The sequence below is a fragment of the Ictidomys tridecemlineatus genome, chromosome 4 (assembly GCF_052094955.1).
Source record: "Ictidomys tridecemlineatus isolate mIctTri1 chromosome 4, mIctTri1.hap1, whole genome shotgun sequence".
Lineage (NCBI taxonomy): Eukaryota > Metazoa > Chordata > Mammalia > Rodentia > Sciuridae > Ictidomys > Ictidomys tridecemlineatus.
The window spans coordinates 10,861,849-10,873,601 of NC_135480.1; the positions used below are offsets into that span (position 1 = coordinate 10,861,849).

At 48.8% G+C, this 11,753-nt stretch overlaps 1 long non-coding RNA gene across 1 annotated transcript; it reads right to left on the minus strand.

Annotated features, from left to right (window-relative positions):
* On the minus strand, window positions 1–9,519 carry LOC144376999 (uncharacterized). The gene is made up of 2 exons (XR_013437465.1): window positions 6,878–9,519; window positions 1–3,217 (listed from the first exon to the last, which is right to left on the minus strand). It is a non-coding gene; the product is annotated as an uncharacterized LOC144376999 (long non-coding RNA).
* Window positions 9,520–11,753: the final 2,234 nt, after the last annotated feature.

Genomic DNA, 11,753 nt, shown 5'->3' on the forward strand with positions numbered 1-11,753 from the left:
AAAAAAAAAAAAACAGAGAATAATAAGTATTAATGAGAATGTGGAGAAATTGGGCCGGGCATAGGAGCACATGCCTGTCGTCCCCAGGAAGATCCCTGAAGTCTATGAGTTCAAGACCAGCTGGGCCACACAGTGAGCCTCACTATCAAAAAATGAAAATTGCCAGGAGCAGTGGCACATGCCTGTACTCCCAGTGGTTTGGGAGGCTGAGCAGGAGGATTGTGAGTTCAAAACCAGCCTCAGTAACAGTGAGGTGCTAAGCAACTCAATAAGACCCTTTCTCTAAATAAAATACAAAATAGGGCTGGGGATGTGGCTCAGTAGTCACATGCTCCTGAGTTCAATCTCCAGCTCCCCAAAAAAGATGATTAACAAAAAAGTTTGAGAATAATGAGAAATTATACTTTTGCCCACTGTTGGTAGGTCAGTCCAACCGTGCATTGTGATGAGAAACAACAGAGGTTTCCTGAAAAAATGAAAAGAGAACTATTGTAGGATCCAGGGATCTCACTTCTGAGTTTATGTACAAAAGAAATGAAATCAGAATCACAAAGAGATGATCTGCACTGCTGTGTCTATCGCACCATTACGCAGCAGCCAAGACGTGAAAGCAGCCTAAATGTCTATAGGCAGATGGGGGGAGGGGTGGTGAAGAAAATGTGATATACATACAATGGAATATTATTCAGCCTTCAAAAAGAGGGAACTCCTGATGTAAGATATGATATGGATAAACTCTGAAGACATTATGCTAAGAGAAAAAAGCCAGCCGAAACGTACTTACATGAATTATTTAAGGTAACCAAGTTCATAGAGACAGAAAGTAAGATGCTATAGTTATCAGGAGGTAGGGAAAAGAGAAATGGGGAGCAACTGTTCAGGGGTACAGAGTTTCACACGAAACAAGATGAAAAAGTTCTGCAGAGCATATGGTTAACCATTCTACAATTAAAACTGTTGAGAAAGTTACTTCATCTTGTTTACCTCAGTTGTTTATTATTTTGATTTGGTACTGAAAGGGTAAAGTTTCTAAGCTGCAAAGCCTGAGTTAAAATGTAAAGGACCAGGCATTGTAAACCTGCTCTAAACTGCAAATCATGGGTTAAATTCCTGAGGCTGTTAGGACAAGGCCCTACTGGCCATTTAGTTGGATTATGGCCTGGAGTCCTGTGCAACTCCTCACGTAGATATTCAGGGTCCGAACCAATCAGTTTAAATGTAACCCCCTCCTTAGGAAAGCCCTATCACTCCAGCCAGCCCTGTTCCCGCCAATAAATGTACTAATCAAGTCTAAGAATTATTGTTTGATTTTCCCGCAGTGTATGGTGATTTGTTAAAGGAGACTGTGATGTATGCAAACACCCCCCCTCCCCAAAAGGTGTACTTAAGCATTGTTCAACCCCTGCTCTGGGCTCTGGGCTGCTCTTGCTTCTTGAGTGGGCCTAGAGTCTCAGCGCGCTGAATTGGATCCTAAATAAAAATCCCCTTGTGTGTTTTGCATGAAGCCAGTCTCTTGTGGTCTCTTCTTCCGACGTTTCGCCGGTCCCTTACAGTACCAGGCATTGAACCCGGGGGCACTTAACCACTGAGCCACATCCTTTTTATTTTTAAAAATATTTTTAGTTGTAGATGGGCACAATACCTTTATTTATTTATTTATTTATTTTTATGTGGTGCTGAAAGCAAACCCTGTGCCTCCTCACACATGCAAGGCAAGCGCTCTACCACTGAGTCACAGCCCCAGCCTGCCCTTTTTATTTTTTGAGACAGGATCTTGATAAGTTGCTTAGGGCCTTGTTAAGTTGCTGAGACTGACTTTGAATGTTTGATCCTCCTGCCTCAGCCTCCTGAGCTGCTGGGATTATAGGCGTGGATTAAATCACTGTGCCTGATTTTTTGGTTTTTTTTCTAATTGATTCTGTGCTATAGAGGCTGGTCCTTATCCTCTGTCTGGTTATCCCAGCCTTTCTCATGATAACCAGTTCAAGAAGAGGAGGCCTAGCTGAGGGAGCTCATAGGAAGAGCTGTCCCAGGCTGCAGCCAGGACCGTGCCAGGCCTGGGGTCCTGGGTGGCTGGATGCACTGAGAGAGTAATTGGCAAATCCAAGAAAGAAGGGAGTCACTGCCCTGGGGCTGAGATAAGGAGGTTCCTGTGTCCTCTGAGTCCTCGGTGTCCCTGTGCATTGAAGGACTGGCGGTGCAATGGCACCATGGTCTACTGTCACTCGGCAAAGGCTGGAGGAATGACTGCTGGCAGGAGAACATCCAGAGAGAGATCAGCTCCGAATCCGGACGTCTCCGCCGAGGCAGGATTGGACTGGGTTTGGAGAAGGGTTGGTCTTTCAGCGATAATAGGGGTCAGCTTTGAGGAGGAAAGACTCAGGAGAGGGACAGAAATGGGGCCACACAGAACCTGTGGGGCACTCCAGGGACTGGTGTGCAAGAAGCAGAGTGCTAAGGGGGCCCAAGGCAGGATGCCAGGGAGCGAGAACTCACGCAGCTCATCCCGCTCTGCCACCTGACCAGCAACTGTGCCTGGCACCCAGGGGAGCTGCTGAGAAGCAACTGCCTGAAAGACAGTAGAGTTTAGCTCTGGGGCTTGCAGCACCGAAGAAAAGGGCAGGCCAGGTCAGGGGTGAGGAACTTCCACGGGGCCCTCTGCGGGTCGCCTGACTGGTGGGGTTCCGTCTCCATCTCCCTCTCAGCCTGGCTTAGTTCTAAACACGGAGCATTTGAAATCCCTTCTGATCACTTAGGAACAGTGCTCCACTGGGCTCCACTTGGGGTTTCCAGTTGCAACTTGCTTGCTTAAGGTCCCAGTGGGGAGGCAGAAGTCCAGGCGGGATGCAGCCCTACCGGCAAGCAGGTGTGGCTGGCGAGATGACTATGAAGACGTTTAGGAGGAACGTGCCTTTGGCCTGGCTGGGAGCTCCTCAGGGCAGGGCAACCTTATTCATGTGTCCCCAAGACCGGACCCTTGTGTCCCCAAGGCCTCACCCTGGGCTCAGAGCCGGTTAGACTGTTCCCTTCTAGTCCTCTCCATGGACAAGGCGGGCTGAGATGTGATTTTCAGGTCTATACCAACATGCACACTGAACAGCGGTACATGTTCTGATGAGTGAGGTTGTTAGCAAATTCCATGGTTGTGGAAGGGACACAGAGTGTCCTTGGCACACCTAGATGGTCTAGGGCCATCACTCAATGTGGTTTCTTGATGCTGTTGAGAGACAGGAAACAGGAGTGGCGTGAGGCTGCTGTGGGCATCACGTGGCATCGGCTTCACGGTTAACTTTTTTTAAGTAGAAGGCGTATACCCCGAAATAATGGTGAAAAGTACCGCATGTTAAATACACGAGCCAGGAACCTGGTCGTTCATTATCGAGCATTACTGCTGTGCGTAATTCTCACGGGCATAATTTTAGGCGGCTGTCAGCGTGCAGGGTTGGCTTATTTTACATCAGCTTCACCACAAACACAGGTAATGCCTTTACACTGTGACGTCACTAGGCAATCAGCAGGCCTCCATTCTAATCTTATGGTGTCACTGTCATGCGCCCACCCGGTCCTTCCTTGGCCAAAGTGTCATTATACAGCACATGACTGTCAGGGGGGCACATTTTTCAAACGTGCTGTTTTTGTCCTTGTTATTTTTTTCTTAACCACTCCCCTTTCTTCTTCTCCTCTCTTCTTGCCTCCTCAGCTTACACCACTTCTGTTTTGCCCAGAAAAAAACAAAGATAACTGCTTGGCATATACTACTCCCTGCTTGCTCGTGTTCACAGCCACATGGAAATTTCACACCAAGCCAGGCGCGATGGTGCACTCCTGTAATCCTAGCAGCTTCGGAGGCTGAGACGGGAGGATGGTGAGTTCAAAACCAGCTTCAGCAACTGTGGGCAAGGCGCTAAGCAACCCAGGGAGACCCTGTCTCTAATTAAAATACAAAATAGGGCTGGGGATGTGGCTCAGTGGACAAGTGTCCCTGAGTTCAATCCTTGGTACAAAAAAAAAAAGAAAGAAAGAAAGAAAAGAAAAAGAAATTTCATACCAAGGTGGGCAAGGTGGCTCAAATCTGTAATTTCAGTGACTTGAGAATCTAAGGCAGGAGGGTCACAAGTTCAAGGCCAGCCTCAGCAACTTAGCAAGACCTTGTCTCAAAATAAAAAATACAAAGGGCTAGGGATGTGCCTTAGTGACAGAGATTGTCTTTGTTCAATCCTAAGAGAGAAAGAGAGAAGAAGAAAGAAAGAAAGAAAGAAAGAAAGAAAGAAAGAAAGAAAGAAAGAAAGAAAGAAAGAAAGAAAGAAAGAAAGAAAGAAATGGAGGGTGGGGGAGAAAGTTAAACCTAGGAAGCAAAGGAACATCACGTCACGATAGAAGTTTCTAGTCCTTGACTCAGTCACCAACTTTCTGTGCAGCCCTGGGCTGGTCTCCTCTTCTCTGTGGGTCCCAGTTTCTTAGTTTAGCCCATGGCCAAACAAAAAGCTACCATTTAAAAAATGTTAGTTGGGCTGGGGATGTGGCTCAAGCGGTAGCGCGCTCGCCTGGCATGCGAGCACCACATACCAACAAAGATGTTGTGTCCGCCGAGAACTAAACAATAAAAAAAAACATTAAAAATCTCTCTCTCTCTCTCTCTCTCTCTCCCTCTCTCCCTCTCCTCTCTCACTCTCTCTTTAAAAAAAAATAAAAATAAAAATAAAAAAAATAAAAAATGTTAGTTGAATTACTGAATGAAAGTATTTAATTAGATAGTCTCAAAGGCTTATTTCTGGTTTGAAAACTCTGTGACCTAAGAAGAAATTAGTTTCCATTTAGATTATGTCAATTATAAATTGATTGAAAATTCTGTTGCAAGTGACAGAAAAACATGTCTACCCTGAGTCCAGGGATGGTGGCAGTTCTAATTCTAGCCCATAGCAGGGGTGGAAGGAAGGAAATAGTTCTCCAGAGAAAAATCTAGATCCAGTATCCACAAGGAGGGTGGGCATTGGGGGTGGGTATTATGAATCTGGAGAAATCACTAAATCCAGACCGAGAGAGAGAGAGAGAGAGAGAGAGAGAGAGAGAGAGAGAGAGATCTGAATTCCTGTCACTGCACATACACACCCATAATATTGAAAAGAGGTTGACAGGTGAGCAAAAAGAAAAAAATATAGAGCTGCTGAGTTTGACACAATGATTCCGGTTAATTTTAAAAGGCAGGATGTTGGAAGGGGGTTAGAATATCACCCAGGCAGCCAGAAACAGAAATGAAAACTGTCTAGGACAGCCTTCCCCGGGAAGGCACTGCCGGGCCAGACTCAGGCCAACCGGGTTCTAAGCCTGAGACCACAGGTTCACCTAAAAGGTGGTGAGTCCTCCACAGAGAGAGCTCAGGCCCCTACCCAGGAGCCGGCACCGCCCCATTTGGAGGTGAAGGACCCTCCGTTCTGGACCTGTCATCAGCTCCAGCTCCAAGTGGCCTGAGGTTCTGTGGGAAAGGTAGTGTGGTTCTCAGATCCCAGGAGGACTCAGGGGCCTTGAGATCTTCCGGGAGGCATTGCTTACAGCTCCCAGAAATGTGCCCCCCCCAGGCCCTGGGGAACAGCCTAGCCCTGGGGGGGGGGGGCAGGGAGCTCTGAGGAGCCTTTCTTGCTACCTTTTAGTAGCACACCCCAAAGCGCCACCAAGAGTGGGCCTAGACCCAGCTGCCCTGCTCAGGGGTGCCACGGAACAGCCAGAAGTCCCCAGGCTGCCCAGTTACCTCGGAGGCCTCTCAGCCACGGACCAAACTCGGGAGCTAACCGGAGATCAAGTCCGCTGACTGCGCCGTGCCACGGAATTCCCCATGGTGCCTTCCAAGGAATGACAGAATCTGCACCAAGCAGACTCCGTTACCAAGGCAACCAGACTGTTGATTTTGCAATTTTTAAAGCTTTGCTTTTAGCAAGATCATAGCGAGTGCTTTTTATTTTTTAAACCTGGGATTGAACCCACGAGTGCCCCATCACTGAGCTGCATCCCTTTCTATTACTTGTTTTAAGACAGGATCTTGCTAAGTTTTCCAGGCTGGAGGTCCTTCAGCCTCTCAAATTGCGGGGATTACGGGCGGGCACCACCACAACTGGCCTCACAACAAATATTTTCAAAGTGCCAACTGCCGACCCAGGCGTCTTGAAGTTGGTCAAAGGTGAGAGCTGGCTCACCTCTGCCCGGGACCCTGGGCTGCAGGAGCTGCTCCCCACGTAGGTGCATGTGGTCAGCCTCCCAATCAGCAGGTTCCCATCAGGAGATTCAGACAACCAGAGACGGAAAACACACACACACACACACACACACACACACAGAGAGAGAGAGAGAGAGAGAGAGAGAGAGAGAGAGAGAGAAAGAGAGAGAGAAAGAGAGGGAGAGGTGTCTGTGCAGAACATTCACAGACTTTTCCCCTCACCACTATTCCCTAAACAACATGGCATAACAGCGCTTACAATGTATTTGCTGGAACTCATCCCCTCCCTGGATGTCAAGAGAGGCCTGGATTTCATAAGTCCCCCAGGGACTGGAATCTCAATGGTCTCTTCCTCCACACCCCTGGCCTCGTGTCATGAATTTCAGAATGTCATCACCATGGCCACATCAGGGCACTGAGTGAGAATCCAGGTGACAAGCAGCTGTAGGCAAGGTCGTCACCCCACCTCGGTGACCTCTAGTTTCCTCCTGTGGAAAGGAACCTGCTTACAGGTGACCAGCACAGGTGACCTGCCCCACCTACTCCACAGAGGTGTTGCTGGTTTCAGCCACAAAGGTGTCACCTTGCTTTGTGTAAACCCTCTGGCACAGGGCCAGCACATTATACTTACTGAATGACAGTGACTCCAAGAATGCTCTAGTCCCTTACCAGGAAGTGCTTGGTGTTTCTTTCTAGTAGTGAGCTGACCACGTCCATCCTTCTTTACTTCCTCCCCTGGCCCCTGGGACAGTCCACAAATTCCCCCAGTTGAGGAAACACTCTGCGGTTACCAAGGGAACTGGCATGGTCAAGCCCGTGAGCATGGTGTCACTACCCCATGACCCATCTGGTCCCAGCCCCGATTGCCTCATCCTGGGTCTCTGCGTGGTGTAATCTTCAAACCGCAGAACGACTGGCTCATTCTCTGCATCTTCCACGTGGAGAGCAGAAAAACCAGCCTAGAAGGGAAAAGGGGAGTGAGTGCTGGACTAGAGCTAAAGCCAAGGAAACCTAGCCCTCGCCCTCAGTAGGCAGGTGCTTTGCTGGGTCGCAGCCAACATGAATAGGGCAGGAGCTGCCCTTGCAGCAAGGGAGGCAGGTGTGAAAGGTCACTGCAGTACCACAGGGCGGTGGAGATGTGTCCAGAACCTGGAGGGCACGAGGAAGAGAAAGTCTCAACTCTGGGGAGCCAGAGAAACCTCCCAGAGGCTATCTGAGCTGGGTAGAGGCTCAGACAAATTGGGGCAGGTGGGCTGGGCCGAGCAAGCCTTCCTACACCCCGAGGTGTGAGGGCAACATCCTGGTAAGGCAGCAGAGAAGGCCCAGGGGGTGAATGGCCTGCAAAAGGGACACAGAAGAGTCACAATTGTGTCCCTGAGTCAGGGGGCTCCCTTGCAGGACTTTTTTTTTTTTTTTTAGTTGTTGATGGACCTTTATTTTATTTATTTATATGTGGAGCTGAGGATTGAACCGAGTGCCTCACACCTACTAGGCTTTGAAATGCTTGCCTCTGTGTCTCACAAGGTACAAGCAGAAGTGATGGAGAGTAAGGCTGCGACAGGCAGAACAGGCAGGAGGTAGCCTGGGACACTGGTAGTAGCCCCAGGTTGAATGAGGCCTCTTCCATGCTTAGATGAGGATTTTGGGGTCCTTAATCTTTTGGAGGGCACTTGAGACTCCCCTCTGTGGGCCATTAGGTCCCATCTGCTGGCCCAGCCAAACGTGCTAGTTTGCCAGAATTACACTAGAGACCTTCGTGGGTGGGAGGGGAATTGCCTGGCCGCCCACACTGGCCGCCTCACTCTGCTAACTTGCCATTTGGTCACCCCAGGCTGCCCTTTGCTCCCACTCCGCTCTGCCCCAGGCTGCCAACTCTGGATTCCTAGCAAGCTTCTGTGTCTCCTCCTCCCCTCTGCTCCCTACAGGGGAGTCCAGGATTCCTCACTCCCAGACTTGCACAAAGACCCCTAACTCAAGACTTCCCCTTCAACCTCTCAATCTTCACCAGCTCAGAGGCACTGGGCTTCCACAGACTCCCCGGGGTGTGGGCAGAGTGAGTGCATGTCTGTATGATGGATGGTGAAAGGCCAAGGCAGCTCGAGTCCCCATTCCCACAGAGAGCCCTCCCAGGCCCTGGCTGCAGACGCCCTGCCAAGGCTTGCAAATCACGTTTCTCTTTTCACTCTCTCCAAGGCATTCCTCCTGCCACTTATCCCAATCTGGCCAAAGGGCACAGACCGGGTGATGTGGGCATGCCCTGAGGTTGGGTACAGGCAGATGGCGTGTGGTGGTGGGGGCACCCCAAGGGGAGGTGCTGGAGGAAGCCTGACTCCAGATGCTGTGGATAAATACAGAAACCAAAGCTCAGAGAGGCCAGGTGGCTTTCTGGAAGCTTCTAGGATCTGGGCCGATGTGCCAGGAGTCACTGAGGAGGACCCAGCAGGGAGCTAGCACAGGCTCCACCTCCAGGGACCCGTGGGCCACAAGGACAGCCGACTGTTCCACTGGGTAAGATGATTGGAGGAGAGTTATCTGAGCTGAAAACTGCCAGAACTGGAAGGGCCCCTGTGCTGGGGTCACAGTGTAAAAAAGAGCTCAAAGTCCAGAGGAGCAAACAAATAGTCCAGGCCAGTGATACAGCCTCTGGCAGAAACGGACTCTCCCACCCAGGATCTGAGAAGGCTTCCCTGAAGCCGTAGTAAGGCCTGAGTTGCCTTTTTAAAAAGAGAAAAAAAGAACGTCTCATTCAGTAGTCCTGTAATATTCCAGATTGTGGATTCTGACCCTTACCCTTCTGGAAGAGGAGGACTCTGAGTACCTAGACCTAGCATCTGCGTGTCCTCATCGGCTCTCAAGAAATCATTTAAAGACAAGCTCTCGGAATAAGCTGGTTGCATCATCCAGAAATGTACCGGAATCGGGTTAAGCCATGTTTTTTCCAATTTCTTGAATTTCCAGACTCTTAACTTCCTACAACGCTTGACTTCATGGGGAGTCCCGGACTTTTGCAACAGCTCCTTAGTTAAAATATCACTCAACCCATTCTCCTCCAGACCTCACCTATATTTCCAGCCTTGTGATTTTTTTTTCTCTCATTGTAATCAGCTTGCGGGGACTATTTGGGGCTGTGCTGTTTTCGCATAACATTATTCCATCTCCACCTCCTGGAGACACGTTTACCATTTCTAATGATCACGCAGTGTTCCACGGGCAGTGTTCCACGGGGCCCGTCCTACATTTTTCAGCTTGTGTTCCAGTCACTGACTCTACAGCCTTGAGCAAGCCTTGCCTTCTTTGAGCCTTACCTCCTTATCTGTAAAAAAAAAAAAAAAAAAAAAAAGTGGAAATGGAAACGCTGCAGACTCTTCCCATCCACTGTGTCCTCAACTGTACCTGCAGAGGACCAATCCCTAGAAGGGAAAGAGAGTCGCAGCACCTGCTGAGAGTGCACAAGAGGTTGGAAGGCACTGAGGTAGGAAAAGTGACACTCCCTTTGTGCTAAAAGACACCAGGTGAGGCGGGTCAAGAGGACCCTTTTGTTCCTGGTCCAGCCTCCATGGTCTGTCCCATTCTGAAATGGAGGCTTTTCCCTCCTCCTCCTCACAGTGAAGACACAGCCCTGAAGGCCTTCTGACTTGGCTCCTCTGTGACTAAGCACTTTTGGAGCCCAAGCCCAACCCACCCAGATCAGCAGAGTGCTGAGTCATGGTGGGGCAGCAGCCTTCCACCACCATGTCCACCACCTCTTCACAGCCCTGCCCACCACCAGCCCCCTCTCTGCTCTGGAATGAGCTGGGATCTTCCAGAAACAACCAGTCTGGTTCTTATGTGGCCTGCAGGCCCTCCCTTCTGCTCCTGGCCCTGGGAGGCAGCTGTCCTGGGAGGCCAGCCAAACTCGCAGCCTCTTCAAAGTCACGAGGAGCCACAGTGGGAGGAGAGTGGGGAGTCAGAAGCCTGGTCAACAAAGGTCCAAAGACCAGGCCACATCTTTGGAAGAATCTAGAGGATTGGAGATGGCTTGTAGTTCTGACACCCAGGGTTTGCAAATGTGAGTTGGAGACCTAAGCTAAAGCATACCCAAGCACAGTTTCCCTTCCATCCTTCATAGCTGGCCTACCTCAGTAACCTTCCACAGCACAAGCTGTCCCTGGTTTTGCTATGCTGTTTACTGCAGCCATGTGTGTGTTTTAATAAACATGGAGCCATTACTGATTTATGAAATTCACTTTTTACAGCAGACTGACTTCCTTCCAGTGGGTCCAACTTTATACTGGCTCTATCCACCTAGATGTCCTGAAATTCAGCTCATCAAGGTTCCTAGCAGCCTTCGAGCAAAGCTGCATTTCCTCTGTGCTCCCTGGCTCAGTGATTGGCACGAACCATCCAGCTACCCAGGCCAGAAAGCTATGCCAGGGAGCTTTCTTACACATTCCCCACCTCCCAAGCCCCATGTTATTCAATCAGCCACCTCAACCTGTGTGTTCTGTCTTTTCCATCTTTCTCAAATCTGCTTTCTTTTTGAGGTGTAGGGCCATTGTCCCCCAGCTGATACCTAGCCCTCTCCCCTGACTGCAATTCATCCTCCATATTCAATCATACAACCATCTGTTCACACAACAAATACCGAGCACCAAGTAACAAGAACTTGCAAAATGCTGGGAATGCTGGAAACACAGGGACAAAGGCAGAAGCAATACCTGCCTTCCAGGAGCTCACAACCTGTAGTGGTAGGGAAAAACCTCCAAACATCCCTTACAGAAAGGTGTGGTTAATACATGTATATAATATAGCCGGGTACACCGGCGAGTGCCTGGACTCCCAGCAATCAGGGGGCTGAGGATCTTTCAAGCCCAGGAATTCAAGATCAACCTGGGCAACAGTGTGACCCTGTCTCAAAAACAAAACAATGGGGCTGGGGATGTAGCTTAGTGGTGGAGCACTTGCCCAGCATCCACAAGAACCTGAGTGTGATCCCCAGCCACGAAAAGAAAAATAAAAGCATATGGCATAGAATCGTACCTATAAATACATACTATGGTTTTTGATCTTGTTTAATTTACAAATAACATCAGCCCAATTTGTCACTTCTATTTTAACTTTGTTTCTGTCTTTTGTTTTAAGGTTTTTTATTTTTAAGTACTCAAATCTGCCAACTGTCCTTTCACGGCTTCCGGCAGCTTCAGAGGTACATTCCCTGCACCAGAACTGTAAAAGATAACTGTAAAAAGATAATAAATTCTTCTCCAAACTTTGGATGTTTTTTCCTAAGGACTAGACTTTTAATCTGGAATGTATTTTTCAATACAGACTGAATCATTTTTTCACATGATTATCAATTATTGCAACATCATTTGTTGAACTCATTCTTTCTCCCCCAATTTTGAATCCCTCCAAGTGCCCATACATAAATGCGTAGGACAGTTTTGTTCCATTGGTCTAGTCATTTCCTGTGCAAGAACCACATTGCTTACCTCTTTGTGATATATATGTATATTGTAATTTATAAATAAATCAAGGAAACAAATCAGTCCTCATACTCTCTTAT